Raw genomic sequence first — 20356 nt, forward strand, 5'->3', positions numbered from 1 at the left:
CCCGAGCTCGGGCGCAGCGCACGGCAGACACTCTGGTGCCAGTGAGCTCTTAAAGGGGAAGGGTGCATGTGTTTTTTTCAAAGGCAGAGTCTGGGGGGGAAAAGACGAGGAGGAGGAGGAGGAGGAGGAGGAGGAGGAGGAGGAGGAGGAGGAGGAGGAGGAGGAGGAGGAGGGAGGAGGAGGACATAAATACACCGTTCACAACAACACACTGGATCCTTCCACACAACACATGCAGACTGCCGTTTATAGTGCAGGAGGAGTGCCCTTTAATTTGCGCTCCCCAGGGTGTGTTGCGTTCCATTTTACAAACGCTCTGGACGCCAGCCGCACAATAGGGCGGTCCGACTGAAGTTTGGATTCGGGGCGGCCAAAGGGCGTTGCACGAGGATGTGACGTCATTTTCTGCGCGCGCATCCAGGCGGCCGCTAAACTTTGCGCCGGCGCTAACGGGCAACTTAATTTGGGGCGGGGCGCAAACTGCGCTGCGCCCGGGCGCTACACGCATAGCGCCCGAAAATCACTTCTCTTAAGGCGCTAACTGCTGGCGCTATCAACTGAAAATCTAGCCCTATGACTCTATGACTCTATGGGCTAGATTTTCAGTCGCTTGCGCCAGCAGTTAGCGCCTTAAGAGAAGTGATTTCCGGGCGCTATGCGTGTAGTGCCCGGGCGCAGCGCAGTTTGCGCCCCGCCCCAAATTAAGTTGCCCGTTAGCGGCGGCGCAAAGTTTAGCGCCCGCCCGGATGCGCGCGCAGAAAATGACGTCACATCCTCGTGCAACGCCCTTTGGCCGCCCCGATTGCAAACTTCAGTCGGACCGCCCCATTGTGCGGCGGGCGGCCGGAGCGTTTGGAAAAAGGAACGCAACACAACCAGCGCGGGCCCCGGGGGGCGCTAATTAAAGGGAACGTCCTCTCCAGTATAAAGGCCAGCCTTTTTTCAGAAAACAGTCTTGTGCAACGCATTTCTGGAGACACAACAAGGAGGATAGCTAACTGGTTTCAAGCAGCAAGTGCCAGGTATTTTTGGACTCAGGCCATAGCGCTGCAAGTGGCCATTTGGAAATTAGACTGTTTGCCAGGATTTGATGGGGGCTGCATGGGGTGCCAACACGGAGCTGCAGCGCCATGTCCGTAGGGCTCGCAGACGCATTGTGAGAGGGGCAGCCCTGGCTAGAGGCAGAGGGGGCTACAGGCGTCGGCCACGTAGGCCTTACCCAGTCAGGCTATACCGCCAGCAGCGCTCCTACCTAAACATGAGTGCCGCGCGATGTGTTAGAAGGCTCCGATTCCGAAAGGAGGTGATTGCAGAGATCTGCCACCTGCTTCGCCGAGATCTGCGGCCAAAGCTCAGGTGCAGGACGTCTCTGTCGGTGGAAGTGAAGGTGACGGTGGCATTGAACTTCTATGCCACCGGCTCCTTCCAATACGCTGCTGGGGACATAGCAAACATCTCCCAGTATGGCGCGCATCGCTGCATCCGCCACGTGACCGAAGCACTGTTCAGAAGGAGAAGCCAATTCATCTCCTTCCCCATGGCCCTCGAGAGCCAGCATCAGCGCGCATTGGGATTTGCCAGACTCGGGGAATTCCCCTTGGTGCAGGGCGCCATTGACTGTACGCATGTGGCTTTGCGAGCCCCTCTGGAGCATGGCGAGCAGTATCGCAACAGGAAGGGCTACCATTCTCTGAATGTGCAGCTGGTATGTGACCACAAGCAGCGCATCATGGCAGTCAATGCCAGCTTCCCAGGCAGCAGCCACGATGCCTTTATCCTGCGGCAGAGTACTGTGCATGACATGTTCCAGGCACAGCCTCCCCCAAGAGGATGGCTCATCGGGGACAAAGGCTATCCTTTGTGCACCTGGCTCATGACCCCGCTCCGCGCGCCCAGGACCGCTGCTGAAGAGGCCTACAACGAGAGCCATCAAACCACCCGCAACATCATCGAGCTAACTATTGGGGTCCTCAAGCAGCGGTTCCGCTGCCTTGATCGCTCCGGAGGAGCTCTCCAGTATTCGCCGGACCGGGTCTCCCAATTTGTGGTGGTTTGCTGCATGCTACACAACCTGGCTATCCGCAGGACTCAGGCACTGCCACCTGACGTTGGACCAGCACCTCAGGAGGAGGAGCAGGAGGAGCATGAGGAGGAGGAGGAGGAGGAGGAGCAGGAGTACGTTCCCAGGAGGGAGCGACCAGGGCCAAGGGCCGCACGACGCCACCTTATTACACGGTACTTCTAAGCCCCCTGTCAGGGAATGGCCAGGGGCCATGAGGGAAGATGAATGCAGCCGCTCCGCAAGCCCTCAGCCGGCGAAGCCAACAAACACTAAGAAGAACAACCATGGAGACTGCATGAATAAAGATAATTTTTTATTGCACAAAAATGAAAAGCCCTTCCCACATGAATCCCCAAAAACAATAAACGGGCCCCACAAAAAGCCCAACAAACGACTCACTCCCACAAACTGGGGAGAAGTCACTCCACCATTCTTCAAACCGGGCCTCAACGTCGGCCTAACGCAAAAAATAAGCCCTCCAAAAGCACAACCATGGGCAAAATAAAGATGGCCACCGCCATATTAAAGGAAAGCTGCCCACACCCTCTACTGAGTGGCCCACGAGGGCGAGACCTTGGCCAGCCTTTTGCCTCCCCTGCCCGGCCTGCTGCTCCTTCGCAAGCTCTGCCCAGTGGCTGCTGCGAGGCTGGGGGAAGGCGCCTGAGGCTCAGATGCCCTTCCGCCAGATGCCGCTGGGGGGCCGTCTGCTGAGTGGCGCACCTGAGCCTGGCCACCATCAGCTGCAGCCGCTTGCCCTTGACGCCCCAGTGGGGGAATGGCGGCGACGGATGGCGCAATGTGGGCCAGCTGGCGTCTGGGATGCGCTGGCTGGTGCTGTGGCGCGGTGGCACTCGGCCGGGCCCGCACTGCAGGATCCGCAGCAATCAGCCGAGGGGCGGCTTGCTGGGATGGTCCAGCGCGGCGGCTGCCCTGGCGATGCCTGCCTGAGACAGCGCGTGTGGCAGCAGTGAGTGCCCCTGTGGTCCTGGTGTGCGCGCACATCACATCCGCCAGGGTCTTGACGGCATCAGTCAGCATGCGGCCACTCGCGGCAGTTGCTGCCCCGAACTCGCGCACACTGGTCGCCAGCGACTCGATGGCCTCAGGCATGCGCCCCACCACGCTCATGAGCTCCGTGTGGCGCCGGTCCAAGTCGTCGGCCATCTTATCAAGCTTCCGCACCTCCTCCGAAGTGAAGGTGTCCGGACTGGAGTCGCGACTCTCCCGCTGGGGAGGAGGGGGCCGAACTAGGGGACCCTTGCCGCGTTGGTGACGGCGAGTGTGCCGAGCAGCAGCACTCCCCTCTGATCCTTCCCCCCTTTGGGGGGAAGGCCGCGGGCCATGCGCACGGCTGCTGGGTGGCTGGACGCCACTGGTCCCAGAAGCTGCATTGCCCTGCGACAGTTCCTCCAGGCACTCGTCCAGTGAGGAGGTGTCAAGCATTTCCTCCTCTCCTGCGGGACGTGACTGTTCCCCCGAAGGTCCGGCTTGCTCCTCCTCCTCCTCCTGGTCGGAGGTGCTGTCACTGGCAGCTTCAGGGTCCTGGTCGTCACCAGCTGAAAGCAGGAATGCACAAGAGTAGCTTCAGAGTGAGGAGACGGCGTCAGCGAGGGAGTTAGGACTGGTGGGATTCAGCGCATTGGTGGGACAGTGGCAAAGGAGGTAGCTCGGATGGGCCAGTGCGACGCGAGAGGGCCAAAAGGCGAGGTCCTTACCATTGCCGGGCAGTGGAGGGTCGGATACACCGCACGCTGTGGGGACAATCACACGGGCTCCCATGAGCACACACACGCGCTCCTCCAGCTGAGTGAGCTTCTGCAGCTTGGCGCGGCCACCCCTGGCACGGGCCTGGCGATTAAACGCTACTTTAGCCTGCAAGAGAAAGGACGGGCTGTAAGTGCGCAGTGAAGCCCTGATGTAGAGTGCACTGCCTCCCATGGTGGAATAGCTTGGACAGAGTGAAGCCCTGATGTAGAGTGCACTGCCTCCCATGGTGGAGTAGCTTGGACAGAGTGAAGCCCTGATGTACTGTGCACTGCCTCCCATGGTGGAATTGCTTGGACAGAGTGAAGCCCTGATGTACTGTGCACTGCCTCCCATGGTGGAATAGCTTGGCCAAAGTGTAGAGTGCCGAATGGCCATTTGATGCTCATGACTGTCCCAATGCTGCTGGCTGAGGGCTGGCCAATAGGACTTTCAGCTCCCTTTGCCCATCATGTCAGGTGTACATGCAAGAATGAGGAGGAGACTGGAAAGGCTACTCACCTTCACAATCCTGGTCAGATCGTTGTATTTTTTACGACATTGTTTGTGGGTCCTGGGGGCATCGCCGGTGAACGTCACCCTCTGGGCGATCTGCTTCCAGGCTTTGGTGTAGTCATGGTGGGTTGGATTCCTCCCACTCTCTGGAAACAAGATCTTGCGCCTCACCTCCAGAGCTGTGACCATTATGTCCAGATCACCCTCTGAGAAGCGCAGGGCACGCTGACGGGCCTTCTCTGGCGTTGCCATGACTCCCTGGGGCTGAGCAGCAGTGTTGAGGCCTCTTTGCAAGGCTGCAGTGTGCGGGGCGTGGCAGCAGACCAATTCGTCCCTTCCCCCTTTAACAGCTGGTCGGCACCACGGGGTCTGCTGTCAGTGCAAAAATGACCGCACCCGCGCTGCGCCCCGCCTGGGCGCTATCCCTCTGGACCACCGGCTTAGCACCTAAAGGTAGGAGTGGAACGCCTCTTTTAGCGCTCCACCACTCTCTTAGGGCGAAGCCACTGAATTTCCGGCAACGGGGCGCTACTTTGGGGCGGGCGCTAACTTCGGGCGGGTGCTAAGGTTAGCGCCCTAAAACTGTCTATACTGAAAATCTAGCCCCTTGACTCTATACCCACACTGTGAATATCCCAAATTAGATATACCCACCCTGTCAATATCCCAAATTCGATATACCCACCCTGTGAGTATACAAATTAGATACACCCACCCTGTGAATATAGCAAATTAGATATATCCACCCTCAGAATATCCAAATTAAATATACCCACCCTGTGAATATCCAAATTAGATAGACCCACCCTGTGAATATCCCAAATTAGATAAAGCCACCTTGTGAATATAACAAATTAGATATACCCATCCTGTGAATATCCAAATTAGATATACCCACCCTGTGAATATCCCAAATTAGATATACCCACCCTGTGAATATCCCAAATTAGATACACCCACCCTGTGAATATCCAAATTATATACACCCACCCTGTGAATATCCAAATTAGATACACTCACACTGTGAATATCCCTAATTAGATATATCCACCCTGTGAATATCCAAATTAGATATACCCACCCTGTGAATATCCAAATTAGATACAACCTCCCTGTGAATATACCAAATTGGATATACCCACCCTGTGAATATCCAAATTAGATATATCCACCCTGTGAATATCCAAATTATATATACCCACCCTGTGAATATCCAAATTAGATACAACCTCCCTGTGAATATCCAAATTAGATATACCCACCCTGTGAATATCCCAAATTAGATATACCCACACTGTGAATATCCCAAATTAGATATACCCTCCCTGTGAACATCCAAATCATATAGCCCCACCCTGTGAATATCCCAAATTAGATATGCCCACCCTGTGAATATACCAAATTAGATATACCCACCCTGTGAATACCCCAAATTAGATATACCCAGCCTGTGAATATCACAAATTAGATATACCCACCCTGTGAATATTTCAAATTGGATAGACCCACCCTGTGAATATCCCAAATTAGATATACCCTCCCTATGAATATCCAAATTAGATATACCCACCCTATGAATATCCAAATTAGATATACCCAATCTGTGATTACCCAAATTAGATATACCCACCCTGTGAATATCCGAAATTGGATAGACCCAACCTGTGAATATCCCAAATTAGATATACCCACCCTTTGAATATCCAAATTAGATATATCCACCCTGTGAATATCACAAATTAGACATACCCACCCTGTGAATATACCAAATTAGATATACCCACCCTGTGATTATCCAAATTAGATAAATCCACCATGTGAATATCCAAATTAGATAAACCCACACTGTGAATATCCAAATTAGATACACCCACCCTGTGAAAATCCAAATTAGATACACCCACCCTGTGAATATCCCAAATTAGATATATCCACCCTGTGAATATCCAAATCAGATATACTCACCCTGTGAATATCCAAATTAGATACACACACCCTGTGAATATCCCAATTAGATCTACCCACCGTGTGAATATCCCAAATTAGACACACCCACCCTGTGAATATCCAAATTAGATACACCCACCCTGTGAATATCCAAATTAGATATACCCACCCTGTGAATATCCCAAATTAGATATACCCATCCTGTGAATACCCCAAATTTGATATACCCACCCTGTAAATATCCCAAATTAGATATACCCACCCTGTGAATCTCCCAAGTTAGAAAAAACCACCCTGTGAATATACCAAATTAGATATACCAACCCTGTGAATATCCAAATTTGATATACGCACCCTGTGAATATCCAAGTTAAATATACCCACCCTGTGAATACCCCAAATTAGATAGACCCACCCTGTGAAAATCCCAAATTAGATATACCCACCCTGTGAATATCCCAAATTAGATACACCCACACTGTGAATATCCCAAATTAAATACACCCACCCTGTGAATATCCAAATTAGATACACCCACCCTGTGAATATCCCAAATTAGATACACCCGCCCTGTGAATATCCCAAATTAGATATACCCACACTGTGAACAGTCAAATTAGATATACCCACCCTGTGAATATACCAAATTAGATATATGCACCCTATGAATATCCAAAGTAGATAAACCCACCCTGTGAATATCCCAATTAGATATACCCACCCTGTGAATATCCAAATCAGATATACCCACCCTGTGAATATCCCAAATTAGATATGCCCACCGTGTGAATACCCCAAATTAGATATACCCATCCTGTGAATATCCAAATTAGATATACCCACCCTGTGAATATCCAAATTAGATAAAACCTCCCTGTGAATACCAAATTAGATATACCCACCCTGTGAATTTCCCAAATTAGATACACCCACCCTGTGAATATCCAAATTATATACACCCACCCTGTGAATATCCAAATTAGATATACCCACCCTGTGAATATCCCTAATTAGATATATCCACCCTGTGAATATCCAAATTATATACACCCACACTGTGAATATCCCAATTCGATATACCCACCCTGTGAATATCCCTAATTAGATATATCCACCCTGTGAATATCCAAATCAGATATACCCACCCTTTGAATATCCCAAATTAGATATACCCATAGTGAATACCCAAAATTAGATATACCCACCCTGTGAATATCCAAATTAGATATACCCACCCTGTGAATATCCAAATTAAATACAACCTCCCTGTGAATATCCAAATTAGATATACCCACCCTGTGAATATCCCAAATTAGATATACCCACACTGTGAATATCCCAAATTAGATATACCCTCCCTGTGAATATCCAAATCATATAGCCCCACCCTGTGAATATCCCAAATTAGATATGCCCACCCTGTGAATATACCAAATTAGATATACCCAGCCTGTGAATATCACAAATTAGATATACCCACCCTGTGATTATCCAAATTAGATATACCCACCCTGTGAATATCCCAAATTAGATATACCCACCCTGTGAATATCCCAAATTAGATATACCCACCATGTGAATATACCAAATTAGATATACCCAATCTGTGATTACCCAAATTAGATATACCCACCCTGTGAATATCCGAAATTGGATAGACCCAACCTGTGAATCTCCCAAATTAGATATACCCACCCTTTGAATATCCAAATTAGATATACCCACCCTGTGAATATCACAAATTAGACATACCCACCCTGTGAATATACCAAATTAGATATATCCACCCTGTGATTATCCAAATTAGATATCCCCACCCTGTGAATATCCCAAATTAGATATACCCACCCTGTGAATATCCCAAATTGGATAGACTCACCCTGTGGATATCCCAAATTAGATATACCCACCCAATGAATATCCTAATTAGATATACCCACCCTGTGAATATCCCAAATTAGATACAACCACCCTGTGAAAATCCAAATGAGATATACCCACCCTGTGAATATCCCAAATTAGATACACCCACCGTGTGAATATCCAAATTAGATACACACACCCTGTGAATATCCCAATTAGATCTACCCACCGTGTGAATATCCCAAATTAGATACACCCACCCTGTGAATATCCAAATTAGATACACCCACCCTGTGAATATCCAAATTAGATAAACCCACACTGTGAATATCCAAATTAGATATACCCACCCTGTGAATATTCCAAATTAGATACACCCACCCTGTGAATATCCAAATTAGATATACCCACCCTGTGAATATCCCAAATTAGATATACCCATCCTGTGAATACCCCAAATTTGATATACCCACCCTGTAAATATCCCAAATTAGATATACCTACCCTGTGAATATCCAAATTAGATATACCCACCCTGTGAATCTCCCAAGTTAGAAAAAACCACCCTGTGAATATACCAAATTAGATATACCAACCCTGTGAAAATCCAAATTTGATATACGCACCCTGTGAATATCCAAGTTAAATATACCCACCCTGTGAATACCCCAAATTAGATAGACCCACCCTGTGAAAATCCCAAATTAGATATACCCACCCTGTGAATATCCCAAATTAGATACACCCACACTGTGAATATCCCAAATTAAATACACCCACCCTGTGAATATCCCAAATTAGATACACCCACCCTGTGAATATCCCAAATTAGATACACCCGCCCTGTGAATATCCCAAATTAGATATACCCACACTGTGAATAGTCAAATTAGATATACCCACCCTATATATGCACCCTATGAATATCCAAAGTAGATAAACCCACCCTGTGAATATCCCAATTAGATATACCCACCCTGTGAATATCCAAATCAGATATACCCACCCTGTGAATATCCCAAATTAGATATACCCACCGTGTGAATACCCCAAATTAGACACACCCATCCTGTGAATATCCAAATTAGATATACCCACCCTGTGAATATCCAAATTAGATACAACCTCCCTGTGAATACCAAATTAGATATACCCACCCTGTGAATTTCCCAAATTAGATAAACCCACACTGTGAATATCCCAAATTAGATAATCCCACCCTGTGATTTTCGAAATCAGACAGACCCACCCTGTGAATATCACAAATTAGATATACCCACCCTGTGAATATACCAAATTAGATATTCCCACCCTGTGAATACCCCAAATTAGATAAACCAACCCTGTGATTATCCAAATTAGATATACCCACCCTGTGATTACCCAAATTAGATATACCCACCCTGTGAATATCCGAAATTGGATAGACCCAACCTGTGAATATCCCAAATTAGATATACCCACCTTGTGAATATCCAAATTAGATATACCCACCCTGTGAATATCCCAAATTAGATATACCCACCCTGTGAATATCCCAAATTGGATAGACTCACCCTGTGGATATCCCAAATTAGATATACCCACCCTGTGAATATCCAAATTAGATAAACCCACCATGTGAATATCCAAATTAGATACAACCTCCCTGTGAATACCAAATTAGATATACCCACACTGTGAATATCCCAAATTAGATAATCCCACACTGTGAATATCCAAATCAGACAGACCCCCCCTGTGAATATCACAAATTAGATATACCCACCCTGTGAATATACCAAATTAGATATACCCACCCTGTGAATACCCCAAATTAGATATACCCACCCTGTGAATATCCCAAATTAGATATACCAACCCTGTGATTATCCAAATTAGATATACCCACCCTGTGAATATCCCAAATTAGATATACCCATACCGTGAATATCCGAAATTAGATATACTCACCCTGTGAATATCCAAATTAGATATACCCACCATGTGAATATACCAAATTATATATACCCACCCTATGATTACCCAAATTAGATATACCCACCCTGTGAATATCCAAAATTGGATAGACCCAACCTGTGAATATCCCAAATTAGATATACCCACCCTGTGAATATCCAAATTAGATATACCCACCCTGTGAATATCCAAATTAGATATACCCACCCTGTGAATATTCCAAATTGGATAGACTCACCCTGTGGATATCCCAAATTAGATATACCCACCCTATGAATATCCAAATTAGATAAACCCACCATGTGAATATCCAAATTAGATGCACCCACCCTGTGAATATCCAAATTAGATAAACCCACACTGTGAATATCCAAATTAGATACACCCACCCTGTGAATATCCTAATTAGATATACCCACCCTGTGAATATCCCAAATTAGATACAACCACCCTGTGAATATCCAAATTAGATATACCCACCCTGTGAACATCCCAAATTAGATACACCCACCCTGTGAATATCCAAATTAGATACACCCACCCTGTGAATATCCAAATTAGATCTACCCACCCTGTGAATATCCCAAATTAGATACACCCACCCTGTGAATATCCAAATTAGATACACCCACCCTGTGAATATTCAAATTAGATAAACCCACCCTGTGAATATCCCAAATTAGATATACCCACCCTATGAATATCCAAATTAGATATACCCACCATGTGAATATACCAAATTAGAGATACCCAATCTGTGATGACCCAAATTAGATATAACCACCCTGTGAATATCCGAAATTGGATAGACCCAACCTGTGAATATCCCAAATTAGATATACCCACCCTTTGAATATCCAAATTAGATATACCCACCCTGTGAATATCACAAATTAGACATACCCACCCTGTGAATATACCAAATTAGATATACCCACCCTGTGATTATCCAAATTAGATATACCCACCCTGTGAATATCCCAAATTAGATATACCCACCCTGTGAATATCCCAAATTGGATAGACTCACCCTGTGGATATCCCAAATTCGATATACCCACCCAATGAATATCCAAATTAGATAAGTCCACCATGTGAATATCCAAATTAGATAAACCCACACTGTGAATATCCAAATTAGATGTACCCACCCTGTGAATATCCCAAATTAGATACAACCACCCTGTGAAAATCCAAATTAGATATACCCACCCTGTGAATATCCCAAATTAGATACACACACCCTGTGAATATCCCAATTAGATCTACCCACCCTGTGAATATCCAAATTAGATATACCCACCCTGTGAATATCCCAAATTAGATATACCCATCCTGTGAATACCCCAAATTTGATATACCCACCCTGTAAAGATCCCAAATTAGATATACCTACCCTGTGAATATCCAAATTAGATATACCCACCCTGTGAATCTCCCAAGTTAGAAAAAACCACCCTGTGAAGATACCAAATTAGATATACCAACCCTGTGAATATCCAAATTTGATATACGCACCCTGTGAATATCCAAGTTAAATATACCCACCCTGAGAATACCCCAAATTACATAGACCCACCCTGTGAAAATCCCAAATTAGATATACCCACCCTGTGAATATCCCAAATTAGATACACCCACACTGTGAATATCCCAAATTAAATACACCCACCCTGTGAATATCCCAAATTAGATACACCCACCCTGTGAATATCCCAAATTAGATACACCCGCCCTGTGAATATCCCAAATTAGATATACCCACAATGTGAATAGTCAAATTAGATATACCCACCCTGTGAATATACCAAATTAGATATATGCACCCTATGAATATTCAAATCAGATATACCCACCCTGTGAATATCCCAAATTAGATATACCCACCGTGTGAATACCCCAAATTAGATAATCCCACCCTGTGATTTTCGAAATCAGATAGACCCACCCTGTGAATATCACAAATTAGATATACCCACCCTGTGAATATACCAAATTAGATATACCTACCCTGTGAATACCCCAAATTAGATATACCCACCCTGTGAATATCCCAAATTAGATATACCAACCCTGTGATTATCCAAATTAGATATACCCACCCTGTGAATATCCCAAATTAGATATACCCACCCCGTGAATATCCGAAATTGGACAGACTCACCCTGTGAATATCCCAGATTAGATATACCCACCCTGTGAATATCCAAATTAGATATAACCACCATGTGAATATACCAAATTATATATACCCACCCTGTGATTACCCAAATTAGATATACCCACCCTGTGAATATCCGAAATTGGATAGACCCAACCTGTGAATATCCCAAATTAGATACACCCACCCTGTGAATATCCCAAATTGGATAGAATCACCCTGTGGATATCCCAAATTAGATATACCCACCCTGTGAATATCCAAATTAGATAAACCCACCATGTGAATATCCAAATTAGATACAACCTCCCTGTGAATATCCCAAATTGGATAGAATCACCCTGTGGATATCCCAAATTAGATATACCCACCCTGTGAATATCCAAATTAGATAAACCCACCATGTGAATATCCAAATTAGATACAACCTCCCTGTGAATACCAAATTAGATATACCCACCCTGTGAATATCCCAAATTAGATAATCCCACACTGTGAATATCCAAATCAGACAGACCCCCCCTGTGAATATCACAAATTAGATATACCCACCCTGTGAATATACCAAATTAGATATACCCACCCTGTGAATACCGCAAATTAGATATACCCACCCTGTGAATATCCCAAATTAGATATACCAACCCTGTGAATATCCAAATTAGATACAACCTCCCTGTGAATACCAAATTAGATATACCCACCCTGTGAATTTCCCAAATTAGATAAACCCACACTGTGAATATCCCAAATTAGATAATCCCACCCTGTGATTTTCGAAATTAGATATACCCACCCTGTGAATATACCAAATTAGATATACCCACCCTGTGAATACCCCAAATTAGATATACTCACCCTGTGAATATCCCAAATTAGATATACCCAACCTGTGAATATCCCAAATTAGATATACCCACCCTGTGAATATCCAAATTAGATATACCCACCCTGTGAATATCCCAAATTGGATAGACTCACCCTGTGGATATCCCAAATTAGATATACCCACCCTATGAATATCCAAATTAGATAAACCCACCATGTGAATATCCAAATTAGATGCACCCACCCTGTGAATATCCAAATTAGATAAACCCACACTGTGAATATCCAAGTTAGATACACCCACCCTGTGAATATCCAAATTAGATACACCCACCCTGTGAATATCCAAATTAGATCTACCCACCCTGTGAATATCCCAAATTAGATACACCCACCCTGTGAATATCCAAATTAGATAAACCCACACTGTGAATATCCAAATTAGATATACCCACCCTGTGAATATTCCAAATTAGATACACCCACCCTGTGAATATCCAAATTAGATAAACCCACACTGTGAATATCCAAATTGGATAAACCCACACTGTGAATATCCAAATTAGATATACCCACCGTGTGAATATCCCAAATTAGATACACCCACCCTGTGAATATCCAAATTAGATATACCCACACTGTGAATATCCAAATTAGATACACCCACCCTGTGAATATCCAAATTAGATATACCCACCCTGTGAATATCCCAAATTAGATATACCCACCCTGTGAATACCCCAAATTTGAAATACCCACCCTGTAAATATCCCAAATTAGATATACCAACCCTCTGAATATCCAAATTAGATATACCCCCCCTGTGAATCTCCCAAGGTAGAAAAAACCACCCTGTGAAGATACCAAATTAGATATACGAACCCTGTGAATATCCAAGTTAAATATACCCACCCTGTGAAAACCCAAATTAGATATACCCACCCTGTGAAAATCCCAAATTATATATACCCACCCTGTGAATATCCCAAATTAGATACACCCACCCTGTGAATATCCCAAATTAAATACACCCACCCTGTGAATATCCCAAATTAGATATACCCACCCTGTGAATATCCGAAATTGGATAGACTCACCCTGTGAATATCCCAAATTAGATATACCCACCCTGTGAATATCCAAATTAGATATACCCACCATGTGAATATACCAAATTATATATACCCACCCTGTGATTACCCAAATTAGATATACCCACCCTGTGAATATCCGAAATTGGATAGACCCAACCTGTGAATATCCCAAATTAGATATACCAACCCTGTGATTATCCAAATTAGATATACCCACCCTGTGAATATCCCAAATTAGATATACCCACACCGTGAATATCCGAAATTAGATATACTCACCCTGTGAATATCCCAAATTAGATATACCCACCCTGTGAATATCCAAATTAGATATAACCACCATGTGAATATACCAAATTATATATACCCACCCTGTGAATATCCAAATTAGATATACCCACCCTGTGAATATCCCAAATTGGATAGACTCACCCTGTGGATATCCCAAATTAGATATACCCACCATATGAATATCCAAATTAGATAAACCCACCATGTGAATATCCAAATTAGATGCACCCACCCTGTGAATATCCAAATTAGATAAACCCACACAGTGAATATCCAAATCAGATACACCCACCCTGTGAATATCCTAATTAGATATACCCACCCTGTGAATATCCCAAATTAGATACAACCACCCTGTGAATATCCAAATTAGATATACCCACCCTGTGAATATCCCAAATTAGATACACCCACCCTGTGAATATCCAAATTAGATACACCCACCCTGTGAATATTCAAATTAGATATACCCACCCTGTGAATATCCCAAATTAGATACACCCACCCTGCGAATATCCAAATTAGATAAACCCACACTGTGGATATCCAAATTAGATATACCCACCCTGTGAATATTCCAAATTAGATACACCCACCCTGTGAATATCCAAATTAGATATACCCACCCTGTGAATATCCCAAATTAGATATACCCACCCTGTGAATTCCCCAAATTTGATATACCCACCCTGTAAATATCCCAAATTAGATATACCCACCCTGTGAATATCCAAATTAGATATACCCACTCTGTGAATCTCCCAAGTTAGAAAAAACCACCCTGTGAATATACCAAATTAGATATACCAACCCTGTGAATATCCAAATTTGATATACGCACCCTGTGAATATCCAAGTTAAATATACCCACCCTGTGAATACCCCAAATTAGATATACACACCTTGAGAAAATCCCAAATTATATATACCCACCCTGTGAATATCCCAAATTAGATACACCCACCCTGTGAATATCCCAAATTAAATACACCCACCCTGTGAATATCCCAAATTAGATATACCCACCCTGTGAATATCCAAATCAGATATACCCACCCTGTGAATATCCCAAATTAGATATACCCACCGTGTGAATACCGCAAATTAGATATACCCACCCTGTGAATATCCAAATTAGATATACCCACCCTGTAAATATCCAAATTAGATACAACCTCCCTGTGAATACCAAATTAGATATACCCACCCTGTGAATATCCCAAATTAGATATACCCGCTCTGTGAATATCCCAAATTAGATATTCCCACCCTGTGAATATCCAAATCAGATAGTCCCACCCTGTGAATATCACAAATTAGATATACCCACCCTGTGAATATACCAAATTAGATATACCCACTCTGTGAATACCCCAAATTAGATATACCCACCCTGTGAATATCCCAAATTAGATATACCCACCCTGTGATTATCGAAATTAGATATACACACCCTGTGAATATCCCAAATTAGATATACCCACCCCGTGAATATCCCAAATTGGATAGACCCACCCTGTGAATATCCCAAATTAGATATACCCACCCTGTGAATATCCAAATTATATATACCCACCATGTGAATATACCAAATTAGATATACCCACCCTGTGATTACCCAAATTAGATATACCCACCCTGTGAATATCCAAAATTGGATAGACCCAACCTGTGAATATCCCAAATTAGATATACCAACCCTGTGAATGTCCCAAATTGGATAGACCCACCCTGTGAATTTCCAAAATTAGATATACCCACCCTGTGAATATCCAAATTATATATACCCACCATGTGAATATACCAAATTAGATATACCCACCCTGTGATTACCCAAATTAGACATACCCACCCTGTGAATATACCAAATTAGATATACCCACCCTGCGATTATCCAAATTAGATATACCCACCCTGTGAATATCCCAAATTAGATATACCCACCCTGTGAATGTCCCAAATTGGATCGACCCACCCTGTGAATTTCCAAAATTAGATATACCCACCCTGTGAATATCCAAATTAGATATACCCACCATGTGAATTTACCAAATTAGATATACCCACCCTGAGATTACCCCAAATTAGATATACCCACCCTGTAAATATCCCAAATAAGATATACACAACCTGTGAATATCCAAATTAGATATACCCACTCTGTGAATATCCCAAATTAGATATACCCACCCTGTCAATATCCTAAATTAGATATACCCACCCTGTGAATATCCAAATTAGATATACCCACCCTGTGAATATAGCAAATTAGATATATCCACCCTGTGAATATCCAAATTAGGTATACCCACCCTGTGAATATAGCAAATTAGATATATCCACCCTGTGAATATCCAAATTAGATATACCCACACTGTGATAATCTAAATTAGATATACCCACCATGTGAATATACCAAATTAGATAAACCCAGCCTGTGAATATCCCAAATTAGTTACACCCACCCTGTGAATATCCCAAATTAGATACATCCACCCTGTGAATATCCCAAATTAGATATACCTACCCTGTGAATATCCGAATTAGATATACCCACCCTGTGAATATACCAAATTAGATATATGCACCCTGAGAATATCCAAATTAGATATACCCACCCTGTGAATATCCCACAATAGATATACCCACCCTGTGAATATCCTAATCAGATAAACCCACCCTGTGAATGTCCAAATTAGATATACCCACCCTGTGAATATAGCAAATTAGATATATCCACCCTCTGAATATCCAAATTAGATATACCCATCCTGTGAATAACCAAATTAGATATACCCACCCTGTGAATATCCCAAATTATATATACCCAGCCTGTGAATATACCAAATTAGATATACCCACCCTGTGAATATCCAAATTAGATATACCCACCCTGTGAATATCCCTAATTATACATAACCACCCTGTGAATATCCCAAATAAGATACACCCACCCTGTGAATATCCCAAATTAGATACACGCCCCCTGTGATTATCCCAAATTAGATATACCCACCCTCTGAACTTCCAAATTAGGTATACCCACCCTGGGAATGTACCAAATTAGATATATGCACCCTGTGAATATCCAAATTAGATACACCCACCGTGTGAACATAGCAAATTAGATATATCCACCCTCTGAATATCCAAATTAGATATACCCATCCTGTGAATATCCAAATTAGATATACCCACCCTGTGAATAACCCAAATTATATCTACCCAGCCTGTGAATATACCAAATTAGGTATACCCACCCTTTGAATATCCAAATTAGATATACCCACCCTGTGAATATCCCTAATTAGATATACCCACCCTGTGAATATCCCAAATAAGATACACCCACCCTGTGAATATCCCAAATTAGATACACCCACCCTGTGATTATCCCAAATTAGATATACCCACCCTGTGAACATCCAAATTAGTTATACCCACCCTGTGAATATACCAAATTAGATATATGCACACTGTGAATATCCAAATTAGATATACCCACCCTGCGAATATCCCAAATTAGATATACCCACCCTGTGAATATACCAAATTAGATATACCCACCCTGTGAATACCCCAAATTAGATATACCCACCCTGTGAATATCCCAAATTAGATAAACCCACACTGTGAATATCCCAAATTAGATATACGCACCCTGTGAAAACCCCAAATTCGCTTTGCTCACCCTGTAAATATCCCAAATTAGATATACCCACACTGTGAATATCCAAATTAGATATACCCATCCTGTGAATATCCCAAGTTAGATAAAACCACCCTGTGAATATACCAAATTAGAAGTACCGACCCTGTGAATATCCAAATTTGATATACGCACCCTGTGAATATCCAAGTTAAATATACCCACCCTGTGAATATCCCCAAATTAGATATAACCACCCTGTGAATTTCCCAAATTAGATATACCCACCCTGTGAATATCCCAAATTAGATATACCCACCCTGTCAATATCACAAATTAGATATACCCACCCTGTGAATGTCCAAATTAGATATACCCACCCTGTGAATAGAGCAAATTAGATATATCCACCCTCTGAATATCCAAATTAGATATACCCATCCTGTGAATAACCAAGTTAGATATACCCACCCTGTGAATATCCCAAATTATATATACCCAGCCTGTGAATATACCAAATTAGATATACCCACCCTGTGAATATCCAAATTAGATATACCCACCCTGTGAATATCCCTAATTATACATAACCACCCTGTGAATATCCCAAATAAGATACACCCACCCTGTGAATATCCCAAATTAGATACACCCCCCCTGTGATTATCCCAAATTAGATATACCCACCCTCTGAAGATCCAAATTAGGTATACCCACCCTGTAAATATACCAAATTAGATATATGCACCCTGTGAATATCCAAATTAGATATACCCACCCTGTGAATATCCCAAATTAGATTTTCCCACCCTGTGAATATCCCAAATTAGATACACCCACCCTGTGAATATCCAAATTAGATATACCCACCCTGTGAAAATCCCAAATTAGATATACCCACCATGTGACTATTCAAATCAGATAGACACACCCTGTGAATATCCCAAATTAGATATACCCACCCTGTGAATATACCAAATTAGATATGCCCACCCTGTGAATACCCCAAATTAGATAAACCCACCCTGTGAATATCCCAAGTTAGATATACCCACCCTGTGATTACCCAAATTAGATATACCCACCGTGTGAATATCCCAAATTGGATAGACCCACCCTGTGAATATCCCAAATTAGATATACCCACCCTGTGAATATCCAAATTAGATATACTCACCATGTGAATATACCAAATTGGATAGACCCACCCTGTGAATATCCCAAATTAGATATTCCCACCCTGTGAAGATCCAAATTAGATGTACCTACCCTGTGAATATCACAAATTAGACATACCCACCCTGTGAATATACCATATTAGATATACCACCCTGTGATTATCCAAATTAGATATACCCACCCTGTGAATATCCCAAATTAGATATACCCACCCTGTTAATATCCCAAATTAGATATACCCACCCTGTGAATATCCAAATTAGATATTCCCACCATGTGATTATACCAAATTAGATATACCCACCCTGTGATTACCCAAATTAGATATACCCACACTGTGAATATCCGAAATTGAATAGACCCACCCTGTGAATATCCCAAATTAGTAAATCCACCCTGTGAATATCCCAAATTACATATACCCACCCTGTGAATATCCGATATTGGATAGACTCACCCTGTGAATATCCAAATTAGATATACCCACCCTGTGAATATCCAAATTAGATATACCCACCCTGTGAATATCCCAAATTAGACATATCCACCCTGTGAATATCCAAATTAGATATACCCACCCTGTGAATATCCCAAATTAGATATACCCACCCTGTGAATAACCCAAATTAGATATACCGACACTGTAAATATCCCAAATTAGATATACCCACCCTGTGAATATCCAAATTAGATATACCCACCCTGTGAATATCCCAAATTAGATATACCCACCCTGTGAATATCCAAATTTGATATACCCACCCTGTGAATATCCAAATTAAATATACCCATCCTGTGAATATCCTAAATTAGATATACCCACCCTGTGAATATCCCAAATTAGATATACCCTCCGTGTGAATATCCCAAATTAGATATACCCACCCTGTGAATATCCAAATTAGATAAACGCCCCCTGTGAATATAGCAAATTAGATATATCCACCCTGTGAATATCCAAAATAGATAAACCCACCCTGTGAATATCCCAAGTTAGATATACCCACCCTGTGAATATCCCAAATTAGATACACCCACCCTGTGAATATCCAAATTAGATACAC

The sequence above is a fragment of the Somniosus microcephalus genome, chromosome 18 (assembly GCF_052327205.1).
Source record: "Somniosus microcephalus isolate GS21.2 chromosome 18, FLI_Smic_1.0, whole genome shotgun sequence".
Taxonomy (NCBI): Eukaryota; Metazoa; Chordata; class Chondrichthyes; order Squaliformes; family Somniosidae; genus Somniosus; species Somniosus microcephalus.